The sequence below is a fragment of the Pleurodeles waltl genome, chromosome 5 (genome assembly GCF_031143425.1).
Source record: "Pleurodeles waltl isolate 20211129_DDA chromosome 5, aPleWal1.hap1.20221129, whole genome shotgun sequence".
Taxonomy (NCBI): domain Eukaryota; kingdom Metazoa; phylum Chordata; class Amphibia; order Caudata; family Salamandridae; genus Pleurodeles; species Pleurodeles waltl.
The window spans coordinates 1,035,875,056-1,035,895,974 of NC_090444.1; the positions used below are offsets into that span (position 1 = coordinate 1,035,875,056).

Consider the following 20,919-nt stretch of genomic DNA (forward strand, 5'->3'; position numbering starts at 1 on the left):
CGCTACCAGACCGGCGCTGCCTGGTGTGCGTGGAAAAAAACCACGTACACCAGACAGCGCCGGCGTAGGGGGAAAATGGCGTATGGGCGTCTTAAAATGGGGCAAGTCAGGTTGCGTCGAAAAAATCGTCTTAACCCGACTTGCCCCATTTTTTAACGACGCCCATCCCCCATCAACATGACTCCTATCATTGTAAAGATAGGAGTCATGCCCCCTTGCCCAATGGCCATGCCCAGGGGACTTCTGTCCCCTGGGCATGGTCATTGGGCATAGTGGCATGTAGGGGGGCACAAATCAGGCCCCCCTATGCCACAAAAAAAAATATATATATACTTACCTGAACTTACCTTAATGTCCATGGGATGGGTCCCTCCGTCCTTGGGTGTCCTCCTGGGGTGGGCAAGGGTGGCAGGGGGGGGTCCCTGGGGGCAGGGGAGGGCACTCTGGGCTCATTTTGAGCCCACTTGTCCCTTAACGCCATGCCTGACCCAGGCGTTAAAAAGCGGCGCAAATGCGCCGTTTTTGGCCACGCCCACTCCCGGGCGTCATTTTTGCCCGGGAGTATAAATACCACGTAAAGGCCTGGGAGTCATTTTTTAAGACGGGAACGCCTCCCTTGCATATCATTAACGCAAGGAAGGGGTTCACGCTAAAAAATGACGCACACTCCGGGCACTTTGGCGCCCGAAGCGTCTAACGCCATAGTATAAATATGGCGTTAGTTGGCGTTAGTTTAGCGTCGAATTTGCGTCGAAAAAAACGACGCAAATTCGGCGCAACCAGAGTATAAATACGGCCCTAAACATCTGGGTGAGTCCAAGGTGGTGTGCTTCACATGCACCCGTACCATTTTCATACCCACAAGGTCCTGCAAACCTCCAACTTTGCTTGAAATCACACATTTCCCCCACATGTTTGTGATGGAACCTTCCTGAATCTGTAGGAATCCACATAATTCGTACCACCTGGCATTGTTGTATCTATACTAATAAAAAGTCTGCCCCACTTGTCAGGCTAAAAACCTTTTATTTCAAACTGCCCATTTTGGACACGCTTTAGTTCCCCCTCAATTTTGACAAGTTTTTGGGCTCTTACCTGTCACAGGCACATGGGCCCACCTACACAAGTGAGGTATCGTTTTTATCGGGATACCAAGGAGAAGATTGCATGGAAGGAAATTGGTGCCAATGCGGTGATCCCACATAGAAATGTGGGGAAAATTTGATTTTTCAGCTAAATTTCAAATCAAAATCAAATCAAAAACATTTATAAAGCGCGCTACTCACCCGTGAGGGTCTCAAGGCGCTAGGGGAAGGGGGTTACTGCTGCTCGAAGAGCCAGGTTTTGAGCTGCCTCCGGAATGCAGGGTGGTCCTGGGTGGTCCTGAGGTTGGCGGGGAGGGAGTTCCATGTCTTGGCCGGCAGGTAGAAGAAGGATTTCCCACCTGCCGTGGTGCGGCGGATGCGAGGTTGGCGGAGCGAAGTTGACGGGTGGGCGTGTAGAAACTGAGGCGACGGTTGAGGTATTCGGGTCCCTTGTTGTGGGGGGCTTTGTGTGCGTGGGTGAGGAGCCGGAAGGTGATCCTTTTGCTGACGTGAAGCCAGTGCAGGTGTCTCAGGTGGGCGGAGATGTGGCTGTTGCGGGGTATGTCGAGGACGAGGCGGGCGGAGGCGTTTTGTATTTGCTGCAGACGTTTCTGGAGTTTAGCGGTGGTTCCTGCTTATAGGGTGTTTCCGTAGTCCAGGCGGCTTGTGACGAGGGCGTGGGTCACAGTTTTTCTGGTGTCGGCGGGGATCCAGCGGAAGATCGTTCGGAGCATGCGGAGAGTGAGGAAGCAGGAAGATGATACGGCGTTTACTTGTTTGGTCATGGTGAGAAGCGGGTCCAGGATGAATCCGAGGTTGCGTGCGTGGTCTGAGGGGGTTGGTGCGGTGCCTAGGGCCGTGCGCCACCAAGAGTCATCCCAGGCGGACGGGGTGTTTCCGAGGATGAGGACTTCAGTTTTTTCTGAGTTCAGTTTCAGACGGCTGAGTTTCATCCATTCTGCGACGTCTTTCATTCCATCTTGCAGGTTGGTCTTGGCGCCAGTGGGGTCCTTGGTGAGGGAAAGTATCAGCTGAGTGTCATCGGCGTAGGAGGTGATGTTGATGTTGTGTTTGCGTACAATGTCGGCGAGGGGGCTCATGTAGACATTGAAGAGAGTCGGGCTGAGCTAGGAGCCTTGTGGGACGCCGTAGATGATCTTGGTGGGGTCTGAGCCGAACGGAGGGAGGTAGACTCTTTGGGAGCGGTTAGAGAGGAAAGAGGTGATCCAGTCCAGGGCCAGTCCTTGGATACCGGTGGAGCGCAGGCGGGATGTTAGGGTTCGGTGGCAGACGGTGTCGAAGGCAGCCGAGAGGTCGAGGAGGATGAGGGCGACTGTTTCTCCGTTGTCCATCAGAGTTCTGATGTCGTCTGTGACTGAGATGAGGGCGGTTTCTGTGCTGTGATTGGCTCGGAATCCGGACTGAGAGGGGTCGAGTAGGTTGCTGTCCTCAAGGAAATTGGTCAGTTGCTTGTTGATGGTCTTCTCTATGACTTTGGCAGGGAAGGGGAGGAGCGAGAAGGGGCGGAAGTTCTTCAGGTCGCTGGGGTCCGCCGTAGGTTTCTTCAGGAGGGCGTTGACTTCTGTGTGTTTCCAGCTCTCGGGGAAGGCGGCAGAAGCAAACGAGCTGTTGATGATGGTCTGGAGATGCGGGGCGATGATGTTGTCGGCTTTGTTGAAGATGAAGTGTGGGCAGGGGTCCGAGGGGGCACCGGAGTGGATGGAGTTCATGGTAGCTTTGGTCTCCTCCGCGCTGATGTGAGTCCAGGCGTTGAGGGTGATGACTGGGGTAGTAGGTTCTGTGGTGGTTGGCTGGGTCTGGTGTCCGAAGCTGTCGTGTAGGTCGGTGATCTTACGATGGAAAAAGGTAGCGAGGGAGTTGCAGAGGTCTTGTGAGGGCGTGATGGAGTTGGAGTTGGAGTTGGCTTTAGGAATGGAGAGCTCTTTGACAATGTTGAAGAGTTCTTTGCTGTTGTGAGTGTTCTTGTCCAGTCTGTCTGTGAAGGAAGTTCTTTTGGTGGCGCAGATCAGCTGATGGTGTTCGCGGGTGGCGTTTTTGAGGGCAGACATATTTTCTGCGGTGTGGTCTTTGCGCCAGCCTTTCTCGAGGGTACAGCAGGTTTTTTGGGATTCCTTGAGGGTGTCTGTGAACCATTGAGGTTTCCTGGTGCTGGTCTGTCTTGGGAGGCGTCTGAGAGGTGCGAGGTTGTCCGCGCAGTTGGTGATCCAACGAGTGAGGCTGAGGGCTGCGTCGTTGGGGTCGGTGGAGAGGGTGGGTTGGTTGTCGCTGAGAGTGGAGCGAAGCTGTTCCGTGGGGATTTTGTTCCAGTGTCTGTGTGGGATGGGTTGTGTGCGGAGGTGGAGGGTCTTGCGTCTAAAGGTGAAGTGGACACATCTGTGGTCGGTCCAGTGTATTACGGAGGAGTGGCTGAAGGATACGTGGTTGCTGGCGGAGAAGATGGGGTCGAGCGTGTGTCCGGCGATGTGGGTGGGGGTGTTCACCAGTTGCTTGAGACCGAGGTTGTCGAGGTTGTCGAGCAGGGTGGTCGTGTTGGGGTCGTTGTTCTGCTCCAGGTGGAAGTTGAGGTCACTGAGGAGGATGTAGTCCGGCGAGGCAAGGGCGTGCGGGGAGATGAAGTCTGCAATGGATTTGCAGAAGAGGGCGCGTGGTCCAGGGGTCTGTAGATGAGAGTTCCTCTGAGGGTGGTCCTGGGGTCGGTGTGGATCTGGAAGTGCATGTGTTCGGCGGCGAGGGGGTTGTCTTCGGTGGAGGTGGTGACGTTGATGGAGTCCTTGAAAACGATGGCGATTCCTCCACCGACTTGGTTGGTGTGGTCTCTCCTGGTGATCTTGTAGCCGTCGGTGATGGCTATGGTGATGACTGGGGCCGAGGAGGCGTTCATCCAGGTCTCAGTGATGAAGGTGACGTCCAGTGGAGTCCAGGAGGTCCCATAGTTCAATGGCGTGCTTGTGGACGGAGCGTGCATTGATGAAGATGCATTTGAGATGATTATTGGCGCGTGGGCTGGCGGGCGGGGTGCAGTCGCAGTGGAAGGTGTGTTTGCAGGTAAGGCATGCAAAGGGTCCATGAGTGCGTTTTGGGTTGGCTTGGAAGCAGGTTCTGGAGCGTCCCGGGTTGAGAGCGTGGAGGGAGGTGGGGTCGTAGCGGTGCTGCGGGGTTTGGGAATGCTCGGGGCCAGGGGTCGTGGCGCTGGGCGCGGTCCAGGCACGGACGGGAGCAGACGGGATTGCCTTTGGCGCGCCTTCTGTGCACCAGCGGCGCGGCCGCGCAGCGGCCTCAATAAGAGGGAGGAGGGGGGGAGGAGGGGTCAGCTGGGGGTGGGAGGTGGGGCGATGAATGGGAGCGGGCCGAGCGGGAGGTGGTGGCGGGAAAGCAGAGGGCGGGGGGGTCAGGTAGAGGGGAAGGGAAAGAAGATAGGGAAGGGGGGATTACAGAGGAGGAGAGGAGTCAGGAAGAAAAAGAAGAGAGGAATAGAAGAGGAAGTAGAGAAGACCACAGAAGAAGAGGAGAGACGAGTCCAGAAGAAGAGGAGAAGACCACAGGAGAAGAGGAGAGATGAGTCCAGAAGAAGAGGAGAAGACAACAGGAGAAGAGGAGAGACGAGTCCAGAAGAAGAGGAGAAGACCACGGGAGAAAAGGAGAGAAGAGTCCAGAAGAAGAGGAGAGAAGAGTCCAGAAGAAGAGGAGAAGACCACAGAAGAAGAGGGGAGAGGAGCACAGAAGAAGAAAAAGAACACGCAGAGAAGAGCACAGAAGAAGAAAAAGAACACGCAGGACGGGGTGCAGAGGAGGAGAACAGCACAGAAGAACACAGAAGAAGAAAAGAACACGCAGGATGGGGTGCAGAGGAGGAGAAGAGCACAGAAGAACACAGAAGAAGAAAAGAACACGCAGGACGGGGTGCAGAGGAGGAGAAGAGCACAGAAGAACACAGAAGAAGAAAAGAACACGCAGGATGGGGTGCAGAGGAGGAGAAGAGCACAGAAGAACACAGAAGAAGAAAAGAAGAAAAAGAACACGCAGGACGGGGTGCAGAGGAGGAGAAGAGCACAGAAGAACACAGAAGAAGAAAAGAACACGCAGGACGGGGTGCAGAGGAGGAGAAGAGCACAGAAGAAGGAAAGAACACGCAGGATGGGGTGCAGAGGAGGAGAAGAGCACAGAAGAACACAGAAGAAGAAAAGAACACGCAGGACGGGGTGCAGAGGAGGAGAAGAGCACAGAAGAACACAGAAGAAGAAAAGAACACGCAGGATGGGGTGCAGAGGAGAAGAGCACAGAAGAACACAGAAGAAGAAAAGAAGAAAAAGAACACGCAGGACGGGGTGCAGAGGAGGAGAAGAGCACAGAAGAACACAGAAGAAGAAAAGAACACGCAGGACGGGGTGCAGAGGAGGAGAAGAGCACAGAAGAAGAAAAGAACACGCAGGATGGGGTGCAGAGGAGGAGAAGAGCACAGAAGAACACAGAAGAAGAAAAGAACACGCAGGACGGGGTGCAGAGGAGGAGAAGAGCACAGAAGAACACAGAAGAAGAAAAGAACACGCAGGATGGGGTGCAGAGGAGGAGAAGAGCACAGAAGAACACAGAAGAAGAAAAGAAGAAAAAGAACACGCAGGACGGGGTGCAGAGGAGGAGAAGAGCACAGAAGAACACAGAAGAAGAAAAGAACACGCAGGACGGGGTGCAGAGGAGGAGAAGAACACAGAGGAAGAGTAGAGCAGGAAGAAGATGCGGTGAGGAAGAGGAGCGGGACACAGAGGAAGAGCAGAACATGAGGAAAGTGTGGTGAGGAGGAAGAGAAGGACACAGGAGAAGATCAGGACACGCAGCAAGTGGGCTGCAGAAGAGGAGCAGAGAGCGGCGGAAGATGGCTACCAGAGGGAGGAACAGAAAGCGAAGGGAAATGGACAGCAGAGGTGCGAAGAAAGGTTGGAGGAGAGAGCGGAAGGCAGAAGACAGAAGTTCAGGGAAAGAGAGGTGAGTGGTGCGGGGATGGGCGAGGGGCTGGGCTGGGGAGTACTTACGGTTTAGCTGGTCTTGCTGGGAGGTGTCAGGAGCCTGGGCAGGTGGAGCTGCAGCGGCGGGGGAAGCGACCTACCCTAGGGTCGCTGAGGTTTGCTGAGGATTCTTGGTAAGAAAACACTGGGGGATCCATGCAAGTCATACCTCCCTGGACTCCCTCCGGTGTCTAGTTTTCAGAAATATCTGGGTTTGGTAGGCTTCCCTAGATGGCTGCTGAGCCCAGGACCAAACAGGCAGGTGCCCCTGCAAAAACAGGTAGTTTTGTATTTGATAATTTTAATGTGTCCACATAGTGTTTTGGGGCCTTTCCTGTTGCGGGCAATAGGCCTACCCACACAAGTGAGGTACCATTTGTATCGGGAGACCTAAGGGAATGCTGGGTAGAAGGAATTTTGTGGCTCCCCTCAGATTCCAGAACTTTGCAGCACCGAAATGTGAGGAAAATATGCTTTTCTGCCAAATTTTGAGGTTTGCTAAGGATTCTATGTAACGGAACATGGTGAGAGCGCCACAAGTTACCCCATCCTGGGTTTCCCTAGGTATCTAGTTTACAGAAATGTCCAGGTTTGCTAGGTTTTCATTGGTGCTGGATAAGCTAGAGGCCAAAATCCACAGCTAGGCACTTTGCAAAAAACAGGTCAGTTTTCTTTGGGAAAATGTGATGTGTCCATGTTGTGTTTCGGGGCATTTCCTGTCGTAGGCACTAGGCCTACCCATACAACTAAAGTACCTTTTTTATTGGGAGGTTTGGGGGAATGTGAAGTGAGTGGTATCCAAAAAAAGAATGTAGTCCACACTTCAATAGTTGAATTCCTTAGTGTTTAATCCAGTAAGTATTTACAAGTAAATAGGAACTCCAGCCTTGTCCTTAGCCCACCAAGATGCCTCCAACCGTTCAGCATAGAATCTATCCTCACACTCCGGACAGTGGAACAGTCAGCAGGCCAAGGGGGGAGATGGAAGATACCAAATGCAACAAACAGAAATAGATAAATGAAATACACAAAACATACTAATAATAAATACAAATATGGAAAAAGGGAAACCTAGATGCTAACAATTATACAATACTACACCGTCCCCCTTCCCAAGAAAGAAACAAAAAAAACAAAATTACAGAACAACAATTCTATTCAGATTCTAAACACGTCCATCATCAGGTTTAACTGCCCCATTGAACACCTTTACAACTTTATGAATTCTGCTAAAATGTGACACACCAGATTTGTGTTTCTCAGGTAATTTAACCTTAACACTATCACCTGCTCGTACAGTACTTTCTTTCACAGATTTGCGAATATCATAAATTTCTTTCCCCTTGCTTCGAAGATATCTCTCCTTTACAATAGCTTCTCTCTTGACAGCTTCCTTATCAAGATCTGAAGCAAGATATTTCTTCACCCATGGGGGAATGATTTTGGTATGTGGTACACACTTCCTGAATAATATGAAAGGAGTCTGGCCTGTGCTAGAATGTGGAGTAAACCTATATTCTTCCACCTTAGACTCAACTTGCTTTTCTCAATGATCTCCCATCATCTTAGCAAACTGTATAGTCTCCTTTAACGTTCTATTAAAACGTTCCACCATGCCATTTGTCTCGGATGATACAAAGCACATTTCTTGTGAACTATCCCCCTGGAGGAAAGAAAATCACACAAACATTTTTAGGTAAATTGAACCCCATTATTTGACAAAATAGCTTTAGGATTGCCTTCCCTGCTGAAGACCTTAGAAAGAAAATCTACTACAATATTTTAAGTAACTTCTGAAGTGATTAACACCTCTGGCCACCGAGACAACACATCCATAAGTACAATAACATATGTAGAATAAGACCCTGAAGAAATGGGCCCCATAATATCAATGGAACCTTCTTCCCAAACATCTTTGGGGATTTCTTTAAGTACCATAGGCTGGGTCCTGATTTTCAAAGTTTTTTCAGCTAGGCGACATTCAGCACACTCTCTGACTTTCCTTTCCAAAGCAAGATCCATGCCAGGCCACCAATACGTGGTCCTCATCCTTTCCTTAGTTTTACTAATGCTTTGATGACCTGAATGAGAAAGATCAAGAAGACTCTCATGGAGACAAGATTGGGGTACTAATTTACTTCCTCTCATCAACAGTCCATCGTGTATCCACAGTTCATCCCATATTTTTTTTAAAGGCAGAACAGAACCATCGCTGCTGCTCCCCAATTGTCCAGACTTGAGTAAATCTGTTACCTTTACCAATTCCTCATCCTTAGCCATCCCTTCTAACCACTCCTGTTCCAAAACACACCCATCAGTTATAGCACAAACTTTCACTTCATCATCTGTCCACCACGACGTACAATTAGTATCATCAGTCAAATCACCCGAACTCAATCTAGATAAGCAATCAGCAGTCTTGTTGTCAGACCCTGGGACATATTTTACAACAAACTGGAAATCTTGGAGCGCTACCACCCACTTGCAGATACGAGAAGATACATTATCTAGGCCTTTTTTTCCAAAGATCTCTTGCAGGGGTTTATGGTCAGAATGTACTTCGAGACATATACCCCAAAGGAATTGATTGAATTTTTTAATAGCCCAATAAATGGCTAACGCCTCTTTCTCAATCGTGGAGTATTTAAACTCCGCACCCCGCAAGGTGCGCAAGGCAAAGGCAATAGTGATATCCTGACCATCTCTCCATTGTCTTAACACACTCCCTAATCCTTTATCAGAAGCATCTGTTATAAGATAACAAGGCAGACCAGGCTGAAAACTATTAAGGGATTGGGCACATGATAAAGCATTCGTCAAATCTTGAAATTCCACCTCACACTCCTTAGAACACAAGAATTCAGTCTTTAGTCTCTGAAGTTCCAGCTTTACTTTCTCTCTCAAACTTCCAGGAACATTTCTTAATTTGCAGCCAACAGGTTGAGCATCACTTTTCAACACAATTTGATGTTTATAGCCTTTGAAGCAAGCAACACTGGAATTGAAGACATAAGGAAATTCAACCCACAAATCATGTTCTAGATCCGAAACCTTCTGTACTAATACTTGAGGTACAGCATTTGGGTTCAAAATGATCCCCAATTCTTTTTGATGAGGCCAACTCAAAATATTGTTTCCAACAACCGGAACATAGATTTTCCCACTGCATCTTTACAACATCAGATATTCCCAAAAGCAACAAATGGACCATATTTTTCCCCACGCAACTACATTTCGATCAGTTCTCACCCTGAAACCTTAGCTCCCGAAACGTCTTGCCCTGCTTTGTCTCTATTTGATATTCTTGCTGTACCCAAGCTCTGTAGCATCCTTTGGTTGCCTGAACACATTTAAAAAAACTTTAAGCAAGTAAATGAAGAAATAAAAATAACAAAGTTACCTAACAACCAATATCAGTGTCAGCAGAATGAGGATAAATATCTAAGGACTAGTCTATAATTAGAGAACTCCTTTTACTCTCAGGGGGTCCTGTAGAGCTGAGAAATTTAGAAAGATTTCAGCCCCATTAGGTACTGCAGAGGGAACCAAAAGTATGTTAATTCACAGAAGGTAGGTTGTAGAGCTAACAAATGGAAGCTTTGATTGTCAGTGGGCCTTGAGGCCCCTCTTGTACAGACTACTAATATTCCATGCTTCATTATGAGTCATGATTTCCATGCCTTTCAACATAAAAACACCAAGCCTTCTTGGTGCTTCATGACACTGATTTAAAATTGAGTCCATGCTGACCGTGTCTTTGCTTGTTTCGTGGGACATGTGAGCACGTACAACTTGATAACTATGCACATGCTGCATATTTTTCTTGAATCCCCCAGCACATGTGACCTTCTTGTTGTTTTTTTCTGATCACCTACCAATGAAGCCCTCAGAACATGGACCCTACTTATTACATGAGCTGTTCACCTTTGAGGGCCTCGTGACCCATCATTCTTCTACAATTTCTCAGATTACAAGTCTCTCCTAAGTCATGATTGTTTGGAATCTTGAGTGCATCGCAGATTTAGTCATCCAAAGGTATAGTCTGCATGTGGCATGGCTTTGAAGGATACCTCTATTGGTAGTGGGTGGGAAATCTGGATGCCTGGCTCTTCTGGTGATATGGTAGATATATCCCTGTAGGAAAGTACCATCTTGCCTGGCATGTTACCCCCATATTTCACTGCATATATGTTGTTTTAGTTGTATGTGTCACTGGGACCCTGCCAGCCAGGGCCCCAGTGCTCATAAGTGTGCCCTGTATGTGTCACCTGTGTTATGACTAACTGTCTCACTGAGGCTCTGCTAATCAGAACCTCAGTGGTTATGCTCTCTCATTTCTTTCAAATTGTCACTAACAGACTAGTGACCAATTTTACCAATTTACATTGGCATACTGGAACACCCTTATAATTCCCTAGTATATGGTACTGAGGTACCCAGGGTATTGGGGTTCCAGGAGATCCCTATGGGCTGCCACCCATAGGGAGCTCTGACAATTCTTACACAGGCCTGCCACTGCAGCCTGAGTGAAATAACGTCCACGTTATTTCACACACATTTTACACTGCACTTAAGTAACTTATAAGTCACCTATATGTCTAACCTTTACCTGGTAAAGGTTGGGTGCTAAGTTACTTAGTGTGTGGGCACCCTGGCACTAGCCAAGGTGCCCCCACATTGTTCAGGGCCAATTCCCCGGACTTTGTGAGTGCGGGGACACCATTACACGCGTGCACTACATATAGGTCACTACCTATGTGTAGCTTCACAATGGTAACTCCGAATATGGCCATGTAACATGTCTAAGATCATGGAATTGCCCCCTCTATGCCATCCTGGCATTGTTGGTACAATCCCATGATCCCACGGGTCTGTAGCACAGACCCGGGTACTGCCAAACTGCCTTTTCAGGGGTTTCACTGCAGCTGCTGCTGCTGCCAACCCCTCAGACAGGTTTCTGCCCTCCTGGGGTCCAGCCAGGCTTGGCCCAGGAAGGCAGAACAAAGGACTTCCTCAGAGAGAGGGTGTTACACCCTCTCCCTTTGGAAAATGGTGTGAAGGCAGGGGAGGAGTAGCCTCCCCCAGCCTCTGGAAATGCTTTCATGGGCACACATGGTGCCCATTTCTGCATAAGCCAGTCTACAACGGTTCAGGGACCCCTCAGCCCTGCTCTGGCGCGAAACTGGACAAAGGAAAGGGGAGTGACCACTCCCCTGACCTGCACCTCCCCTGGGAGGTGCCCAGAGCTCCTCCAGTGTGCTCCAGACCTCTGCCATCTTGGAAACAGAGGTGCTGCTGGCACACTGGACTGCTCTGAGTGGCCAGGGCCAGCAGGTGACGTCAGAGACTCCTTCTGATAGGCTCCTTCAGGTGTTGCTAGCCTATCTTCTCTCCTAAGTAGCCAAACCCTCTTTTCTGGCTATTTAGGGTCTCTGCTTTGGGGATTTCATTAGATAACGAATGCAAGAGCTCATCAGAGTTCCTCTGCATCTCTCTCTTCACCTTCTGCCAAGGAATCGACTGCTGACCGCGCTGGAAGCCTGCAAAACTGCAACAAAGTAGCGAAGACGACTACTGCAACTCTGTAACACTGATCCTGCCGCCTTCTCGACTGCTTTCCTGGTAGTGCATGCTGTGGGGGTAGTCTGCCTCCTCTCTGCACTAGAAGCTCCGAAGAAATCTCCTGTGGGTCGACGGAATCGTCCCCCTGCAACCGCAGGCACCAAAGAACTGCATCACCGGTCCCCTGGGTCTCCTCTCAGCACGACGAGCGAGGTCCCTTGAATCCAGCAACTCTGTCCAAGTGACTCCCACAGTCCAGTGACTCTTCAGTCCAAGTTTGGTGGAGGTAAGTCCTTGCCTCCCCACGCCAGACTGCATTGCTGGGAACCGCAACTTTTGCAGCTACTCCGGCCTCTGTGCACTTTCGGCGGAAATCCTTTGTGCACAGCCAAACCTGGGTCCACGGCACTCTAACCTGCATTGCACGACCTCCTGAGTTGTCCTCCGGCGACGTGGGACTCCTTTGTGTAATTTCGGGTGAGCAGCGTTTCACTCCTCTTCGTAGTGCCTGTTCCGGCACTTCTGCGGGTGCTGCCTGCTTCTGAGAGGGCTCCTCGTCCTGCTGGGCGCCCCCTCTGTCCCCTGACGCAATTGGCGACATCCTGGTCCCTCCTGGGCCACAGCAGCATCCAAAAACTCTAACCGCACGACTTGCAGCTAGCAAGGCTTGTTTGCGGTCTTTCTTCAGGAAAACACTTCTGCACGACTCTCCACGGCGTAAGGCATCCATCCTCCAAAGGGGAAGTTTCTAGCCCTTGTCGTTCCTGCAGAATCCTCAGCTTCTACTGTCCAGTAGCAGCTTCTTTGCACCCACAGCTGGCGTTTCCTGGGCATTTGCCCATCTCCGACTTGCTTGTGACTTTGGACTTGGTCCCCTTGTTCCACAGGTACCCTCGTTTGGAAATCAATCGTTGTTGCATTGCTGGTTTGTGTCTTTCCTGCAGAATTCCCCTATCACAACTTCTGTGCTCTTTGGGGAACTTTAGTGCACTTTGCACTCACTTTTCAGGGTCTTGGGGTGGGCTATTTTTCTAACCCTCACTGTTTTCTTACAGTCCCAGCGACCCTCTACAAGGTCACATAGGTTTGGGGTCCATTCGTGGTTCGCATTCCACTTTTGGAGTATATAGTTTGTGTTGCCCCTATCCCTATGTGTCCCCATTGCATCCTATTGTAACTATACATTGTTTGCACTGTTTTCTAATACTATACTGCATATTTTTGGTATTGTGTACATATATCTTGTGTATATTTGCTATCCTCATACTGAGGGTACTCACTGAGATACTTTTGGCATATTGTCATAAAAATAAAGTACCTTTATTTTTAGTATATCTGTGTATTGTGTTTTCTTATGATATTGTGCATATGACACTAGTGGTACTGTAGGAGCTTCACTTGTCTCCTAGTTCAGCCTAAGCTGCTCTGCTAAGCAACCATTATCTATCAGCCTAAGCTGCTAGACACCCTATACGCTAATAAGGGATACCTGGGCCTGGTGCAAGGTGTAAGTACCCCTTGGTACTCACTACAAGCCAGTCCAGCCTCCTACAATCCCTCCACATGATTCTGTTGCCAGTAAAACAATGTCCTTCTTAGTTTTCTCTTTCGAAAAATAAAAATAAAGGGACTGGGCGGCAATGATACTCTATTTGTGTTTAAAGCCATTCTTAATTTTCTAATGGGCTTTTTATATTAATTACATATACTTTAATTAAAAGTGATTATAAATCAAATGAAGATCCAATGATTGTGAATTTAAAATTTTAGTTTTTGATAAAGGGATGAGTTCATTGCCCATTTTGCTAAAGTTTTTTTCATCCTTAGGACTCCATGTCCATCTGTCCATTATTTTGCATCCTCAGTTGAATTGCCAGTTGGATTCAGCAAACTAAGGCCCTCATTAGGACACTAGCGATCTCAAAGCGAGACCGCCAAAGCCAGAGGCGCCAGAAGACCGTCTTCCACCCGCCATATTATGGATTCTGCCAGATTTCTACTATATTTAGGGTGGAAATCCGTCAGTAACCATGCTGGTGGATGAGGCACCTGGGCAGTGCTACCACCTGCACCGCCCTGCCAGCAGGACGCCGCCAGCTGTATTTTGACCATACAGACGGCCTGGCGGTGTCCAGTTGGCGGTAGCAGTGCCCCTTCCCTACCGGACGACCTCCTTGATGGACAAGGTAAGTCAGGCGTCAGTGAGTGTGTGGTGTCTGCGTGTGTGTATGAATGTGTGGGTGCATGTGTGTATATGTGTATGCATCTGTGAGTATTGTAGTGTATGCATGGTGTGTATTTACAGTAAGTGCATGTCTGGATGTCAGTGTGTATGCGTGTGAGTATGTGTGAGTGAATGCGTGTGAATATATGTGAGTAAATGTGTGTATGGATGAGTGTGAGTGAATGCGTGTATGGAAGTGGTGGTGTATGTGTGGTGCATGTGGGTGTGCGTGTGCATGATTGCTGGGAGGAGTGGAGCTTGGGGGGCGCTGTGATTCTCGGGGAGTTGGGAGTTCGGAAGGCGCTGTGACTCTAGGGGGTGTGGGGTTAGGTGATTGCTGGGGGTGTGTGGGAGCCTTCTACCGGTGACATGGTAGGAATTCCCTGTCACCGGTAGCCCTACTGCCATGGTTTCTGTGGCAGTGGTACCACAGCAGAAAGCATGGCAGTAGGCTGGCTCATAATACCACTGGCGGTCATGTGTGGACCGCCGTGTCAGAGATGCACATCTATGGCTAAGCGGTTCATACCGCCATTGCAGTATGAGTGGAGATGCGGCGGGTTGGCTGCGGCCAACCCGCCACACTCATAATGTGACGGTATACACCGCCAGCCTGTTGGTGGTAATACTGCCACATTAACCCTGGCGGTCAAAAGACCGCCAGCGTCAAAATGAGGGCCTAGGTATTGAGTGGTATATTAGCTGTTTATTACTTGATACTTCTTGATAAAATATGGGTTGGATTTCAAAGATATACTATATAATTATAAGAACAATATATCACTGAAAATGCCACAATTTTTCTGGAAAACTGGATTTGACTCCAAAGCAACATCAATCTCAAAGAGAGAATTTACTGCCATTCAAATTGTGTTTTAGAGGCCGACCACTGAACAATTAGAACCTGACAATATACATGTAAAGGCAAGGAGTTCTGCTCTGAAGCCAATTCACAAACTACATTTTGTTGTATTACAAAATGCTACTCACAAACCTATATGCAGCGTTTCTGCTTCACCTGTCTTTGTCTGTGCAGAGATCTCCTTCCTAACTGTGGAGTCTCTGCACATGTAAATATGAGTTTAGTAGTAAGTGCGGGAGGGACTGGGCAAGAGTGGCTGGAAAATTAGGAATATTTACAACTAGAGGGAGCGGAATAGGGAGCAGTTAAGGTAGGATCAGGGAGGAGTTTTGAGAGGGATGTCTACCCACTCACAAAAGAGTAAGTTAATTGCTATTCACAATCTGCTCTAGTAAACTTACTAGAGCCAAAAAGGAACTTAAAATAGTAGTAAAGTACTCCACCTCAGAGCTGACACGGGTGACTTAAAATAGAAACCCCATAGGAAATAATGGTAAATTAAATTAATTGAACTAGATAAAAATACAAATACATATAACTTAATGTTCAAAAACATATAAATAGTACTGTTTAATTGTAAAATATTTTAATAACCTTTTCCATTTTAAAACTAATGTAACAATATGCATATTACATATACTTAGTTTATTTTTAAATAACTGTCTACTTAGTTGTTATTAGTTATAAATACATAACAAACGATTGTACATTTTTTCTTTAGGTTTGATTTGTTTTTTCATTTTACCCTTCAGAAAGTTTTTTAATTTAATATATTTACATTAGGTATTCAATTCTAAATTAATGTAATAGTGCTGTAGCATTTTATAATAGTTATACATTTCAATAATTTACATAAAAATAATTGACATTTATCTTTAAACAAAATGGTATATATATACAGTTTGCAAGTTTAATACACTTGTTTACTTTTCCCTATACTTTACTATAGGGCGACTCCACAGTCAGGGTGGAGATCTTCGTATGGTAAAATATAGATACAAGTCAAAGTTTATTACACTTATAAATTACATTGTAAAATATTTGTATTGAAAATATTATTGTAAAAATACTTATATCATTTAGAATGTACAACTAAATTACAAAAAATAGGGAGACTCCATACCTAAAAGGCTGTTTAATGCTTGAATCTGTTTAAATGTGTGTTTCTAGAGTTTAGCTATTGTGACTTACAACCAAATGTGGGAAATGTACATTACAAGGATTACAGCACTTGCAACACGCCTGGTAATAAAATGAGTGATTGTTCTGAACTCCACCACCCATCTCCAAATGAAAATCATTCCAACAACAATCAATTACAGCCAGGCTGATTGCATGAGACAGCAACCCACACACCAAACCTCTTTTCCTGCCTTCACTTTGTCGTTGAACAACTTTGGGGGTTTGCCCCTTCTTTTGAGGAGGAATTATATGAGGAAAAGAGAGAGGGTCTACAGGCAAATGATCAGTACTTTTGATGTGTCCAGTGAAATTACTGCTGCCTACCTGATTTAATCTAGATCATGGCTGTTAACTGGGAGCAAAAACTGGAATCACCTAAACTCTTACACAATGTATGCATTTACCAACTTCCCTCTTGTGCTAGATGCCATTGACTACACCCATGTGGCACTTCTGTCACCTCTCCATGCAGCATGCCTTTTCCGCAACAGACACAGATAGGGATCCATCAACCGGCACACTGTCCGCAGTGCCTGGGACTGCTTTGCTGATGGGTACACTGCCATTCCTGGAAGCACACATGGCAGTTTCATTTTCCGACAGTCTCCTCTTGCACATCGTTTGTTAAATGTAGATTTTCGTGACAGGCAGCTTATTGGTAAAGCTTATCTCACAATGGGCCTAGGTTCATGTCTAGGGGTGTAATATCAAATATTATCATTGATCATTACAATACAATCTCCAGACACTATTCTGCCACACACAACATGTAGGTAGGCATGATGTAGTACAATTTCAAACGATGCCCCTTAATAAAAAAAAATTAAAAAAAATTGTGCAAATTGTGTCAGATACTCTCTGCCCAGCTCTTTACTCCCTACAGACGTCAAACCACTGTATGTCAGCAGAGGTACAACAGGGCACACTAAACCATTATTAAACTCACTTTTGAGGAACCTCAAATCGTGGTTCAGAAGTCTTGACTGCACCCCAGTGGGGGACAGGGGTGGAGAACTGTACTACAAGATTGTTGTAGACCACCCTGTGTTGGACTACATCGCCATATGAAAAGATTTGCAAACAGATGTTGATTCCAATCAACCCCCCCATCAGAGACCAAGGGTGGGGCCCAGATTACAGGTCAGGATATGCAGGTGCAGAATCGGCTGGTCATCTCCTTTTTCTCTTCAGCTGCTAGTTTGGTTACTGCATCTACATGGTTGGAGAGTCTGTTGTCAATGATGAACGGTGAGTATATAACACAATGTCCATACCCTGGACAGGAACAAAATTTAACTGGTGCCACTACCTCCTTGACTGTAGTGATTACACTTCATCTGCCTCTTCAACTCACTCCACCTGCTGTAGACCCATCAAGTAGCTCTTCTTTTCTCACCATTTGCCCTGCTATCCCTTATTTTCTTTCTTCGCATGGGGTGTCTGGTCGTGGCACAGTCAGCTAATTTCAGTCTGCCACAGAGGATCTCTATGTGATCATAAAAACAGGTTAATGATCACCAGTGACCTTTGCCCCCAAGCCTGAAACCTGAGTTAGACAAATACTCTGACTTGGGGTATGGCTTTATATTTGACAGGGTTCCCTTGTTTTTGGTCTCTTTATAGACTATGAACTTTTTTAAAATCTCCATTTTGTATAAAGACTGATTCCTTTGACACATCCTGACATATTTTTATTATTTTCCCAACCCCTTCGAAGTTAGGATTTCAATCTCTGACTTAAGACTACATTTTCTTTCCTTTTGGTCCCTTCTCAAGAACAGTTTTTCTCAACCCCACAATATATGTTTTTGTAAACAAATGATATGATGTATATACATCTTTGGGGTTCTAACAAAAATCTCTTTCCTGAATTTACAAATCATACTAAATGATACAAGTTATATGACAAGATGTTGAACATCAACCGAAGGAAATGTTTTGTGGTATAGAAGTTATTTCCTGTTGTTGTAGGGTCCCTGCGGTATCCCTACTCTACACCTCCTAAATGGGGTACAAAGATGCCAGGTAGTCAATCTGCTAGGACAACTATGTTTACTGTATCCTCCGAGTTGGTCACCCTTCCAGTGCTGTTCTTAGCCTCACAACACGGAAACAGAAAAAATAAATAACAATAATAGCAATAACCAGAAACGATTATAGAACTTCCTGTGTCTCAGTTCAGTATGTGTTCTTTCTTTCTTTTATTGTCTTTGTCCCAGGTTCTCTGTCGGTTATTTCTGAATTATGTTTTTCTTATTTTCTCTTTTTCTTTCTTTAGGGATTTTGTTTTCTTCGGTCCTCGTCGTGTCTCCGTACCCCAAGAACTTGCGGAATAAGACAACAGAGGAACCACTCAAGTAAGTGTTTTTTTCTTTTAGGTTGCTTTCATGCAAAAAGGGGCGGGTCGTGAAGGGGGTACTTCACACTGAGTGATCTGACATCTGTGTGTCTCCTATGCCCGACCACAAACAAAAAGCATGTGCCCAATCCTTCTTTTTATGCTTCTCGTGCTCTGAATGGGTTGTTTGTGAGCCCCGGTGCCCAACCCATGGTGACTGTGATCCCCTTTCTTACTTCCCCACCTCTTTTGCTGACCCAGCCCTTTTTAACCTAAAGGAAAACTTGTCCCGCAACTGGGATCGTACCTGATGAAGCCACGTCCCTCATGGGGCGTGGAGGGTCTCTAGGTTCTTCTCTGCTCTGGGTTTCTCTCCCTGACTCATTCTTGACGATCCCCAGCTCCGTTGGTTGGAAGGTGGTGGGTTTGCCTTCCTATGTGCTCACCTTCTACCATTCAGGCTTTGGTCTTCCTCTTGTCCTTTCTCCTCTCCCCGCGTCACCTCAGTCTCTCCACCGTCTTCTTCCTCATCACTCCCAACTTCCACTCTGCTTCTCCCGTCCGCGACACCCTCTCTGCGTGTCTCCTTCCTTTTTACGGAGGTCACGCTCTTCTGGCTTCTCTGGGGTTCTGCTTACTGTCGTCCCCCCGGGGAACTTGCCGTGCTACCGGGGGTTGGATTGCCCGCCGTCCTCTACTTGTAAATGGTTCAGCTTCCTCGTCTGACTTAATATCCCCAGAATCTGAAAACATTACATCCAGTTTTTTAAAACAAATCTCAACACACTGCTAAATATTGTCCCATATGTACGAAATTTTCTGTTTGCAATTTCCAAATAGCGATTCAATAGAAATTGCTGTTTGGAAATTGCATAATGAGATGTACGAAGGATAGTATTCCACTATTAGCGACTCCGTCAAACTTGCAATCCCGGTTAGGAAATGTCTTATTTTAAAATCACACTGATGCGATTTCCAAATAGGAAATCGCAATTAGGAAAAAGTTAATTTTGGGTGCAGAATGATGATGTAAGATCCAGGAAGTTTAGAAATACAGGGTGTGGCCACAGCTCAGAAGCATAGGTATGTGCTGGAAGGAAGGTGTGTTCCTGTGTGACCACTGGCAGTGACATTTAAATTTGTCCAAGGATGATGGGGATAAGGACCTTGGCACAAGGAAGCGGAAAGGTACCTTTTCTGCTATGGAGCTGTTGAGTGAGGAATGTGTGGCACACACAGACCAGCTGTTTGGCAAATCATCCTTTTCTGTACTGAAGGCCCAGAAGACCAAAATTTGGAACAGCATCCTGGGAAAAGTGAACTTTCTTGGTGTCACTCAGAGGACCATAACTGAAATAAGAAAACACTGGTATGACCTAATATCCCTCACAAAAGAAAGGTAGCCAGCAGGAATGCTGAGGCTCGTGGGACAGGTAGTGGTCCCTCCGAACATCCTCCTCCAACTCCAGTGAAATCACTTATTGAGGGGACAATTAAACTTTTAAGTGTGGTGGGACAGTCAGTCATTGACACCGCCAATCCTGCAGGCCCCAGCCAAGGTTAATTATTTTCTTGTATAAATTATTCTATGACAGATTGCATGTTAGTCTTCAAGTACAATGTCTTAACTACGAAAAAAACTCAATTTAGATGTTTTCTGCAATATGGCAATGCATTATGGGAGTTGTAGTACAATTACATTATATGATGTACTGTGTGTCGATGTATAAACTACACATCTACATATAATCTTCATGTCAAAAACTCATAAATCACATTATCAACTATATTACACAAACTTATTATTGTTTTATTTACAATAATACATACATTTCCACAGATCACACCCAGGACGTGTCTGAACCCATGGAGGCTGATGAAGCAACTGACACACAAGTGGAAATTGAGGATAGCACAATTGCTACTCTCACGCTCATAACCCAAAGTCAAACTACTAGAAGAACAAACGTTGCACCAATACCAGACTTTGAGGAAGGTGATGAGGAGCCAACACAAGGCAGAAACACAACTTCTGTGCAAAGGACAAACAGGCAATGCAAAATCCAACAATTAACAGTTCACAATGATGATGTCTCTGATGACATGTCAGGCAGTTTATAATTGTTTGGTGTCCTTGAAAAAACAGTCACAATATAGCGCCTGCAAACGAAACCGATAAAAACAGTAAATAGGCATATGCAAAACATGTCAAGCTTAATGCTGCAACTGCAGAAAGGTCAAGAGCGTTGGATTGCTGCCATGGAAAAGAAGCAACATAAGTCACAGGTACAAGCACCACATGGCACGCTATGATGAATTTACAAAGTCAATACATTGATTAGCAGTAGCCACCACCACACTTGCCATGAAAACTGTGAACATCCAAAATGACATGGGGTACTGCTGCCACGATGCAGCACAGGGTTTGGTCCAAGGGACCCCAGCTCTGGAGAACATTCACACACATAACCTGTATGTCGCAAACATATTACCACCACCTGAAAGGGAAGACGGCTCTAGCTCAGTGGATGCTGTCCAAGACAAACACACGAACACAAATCTGGTGCAGATGTATCACCAACTTTACAGCCAGGTCCTGCGGAGAAGGCGACCAACACCAGAGGTTCTAAAAAGTAACTTCTATA

The 20,919-nt window shown here is 46.7% G+C and overlaps 1 long non-coding RNA gene across 1 annotated transcript in view; it reads left to right on the forward strand.

Annotated features, from left to right (window-relative positions):
• LOC138297351 (uncharacterized) overlaps positions 1-18,364 on the forward strand; it is a 38,715-nt gene extending 20,351 nt beyond the window's left edge. The window contains exon 3 of the long non-coding RNA XR_011204042.1: positions 18,215-18,364. This is a non-coding gene — a long non-coding RNA (uncharacterized lncRNA). The remainder of the gene's footprint in view (positions 1-18,214) is intronic.
• The last annotated feature ends 2,555 nt before the right edge of the window (positions 18,365-20,919 follow it).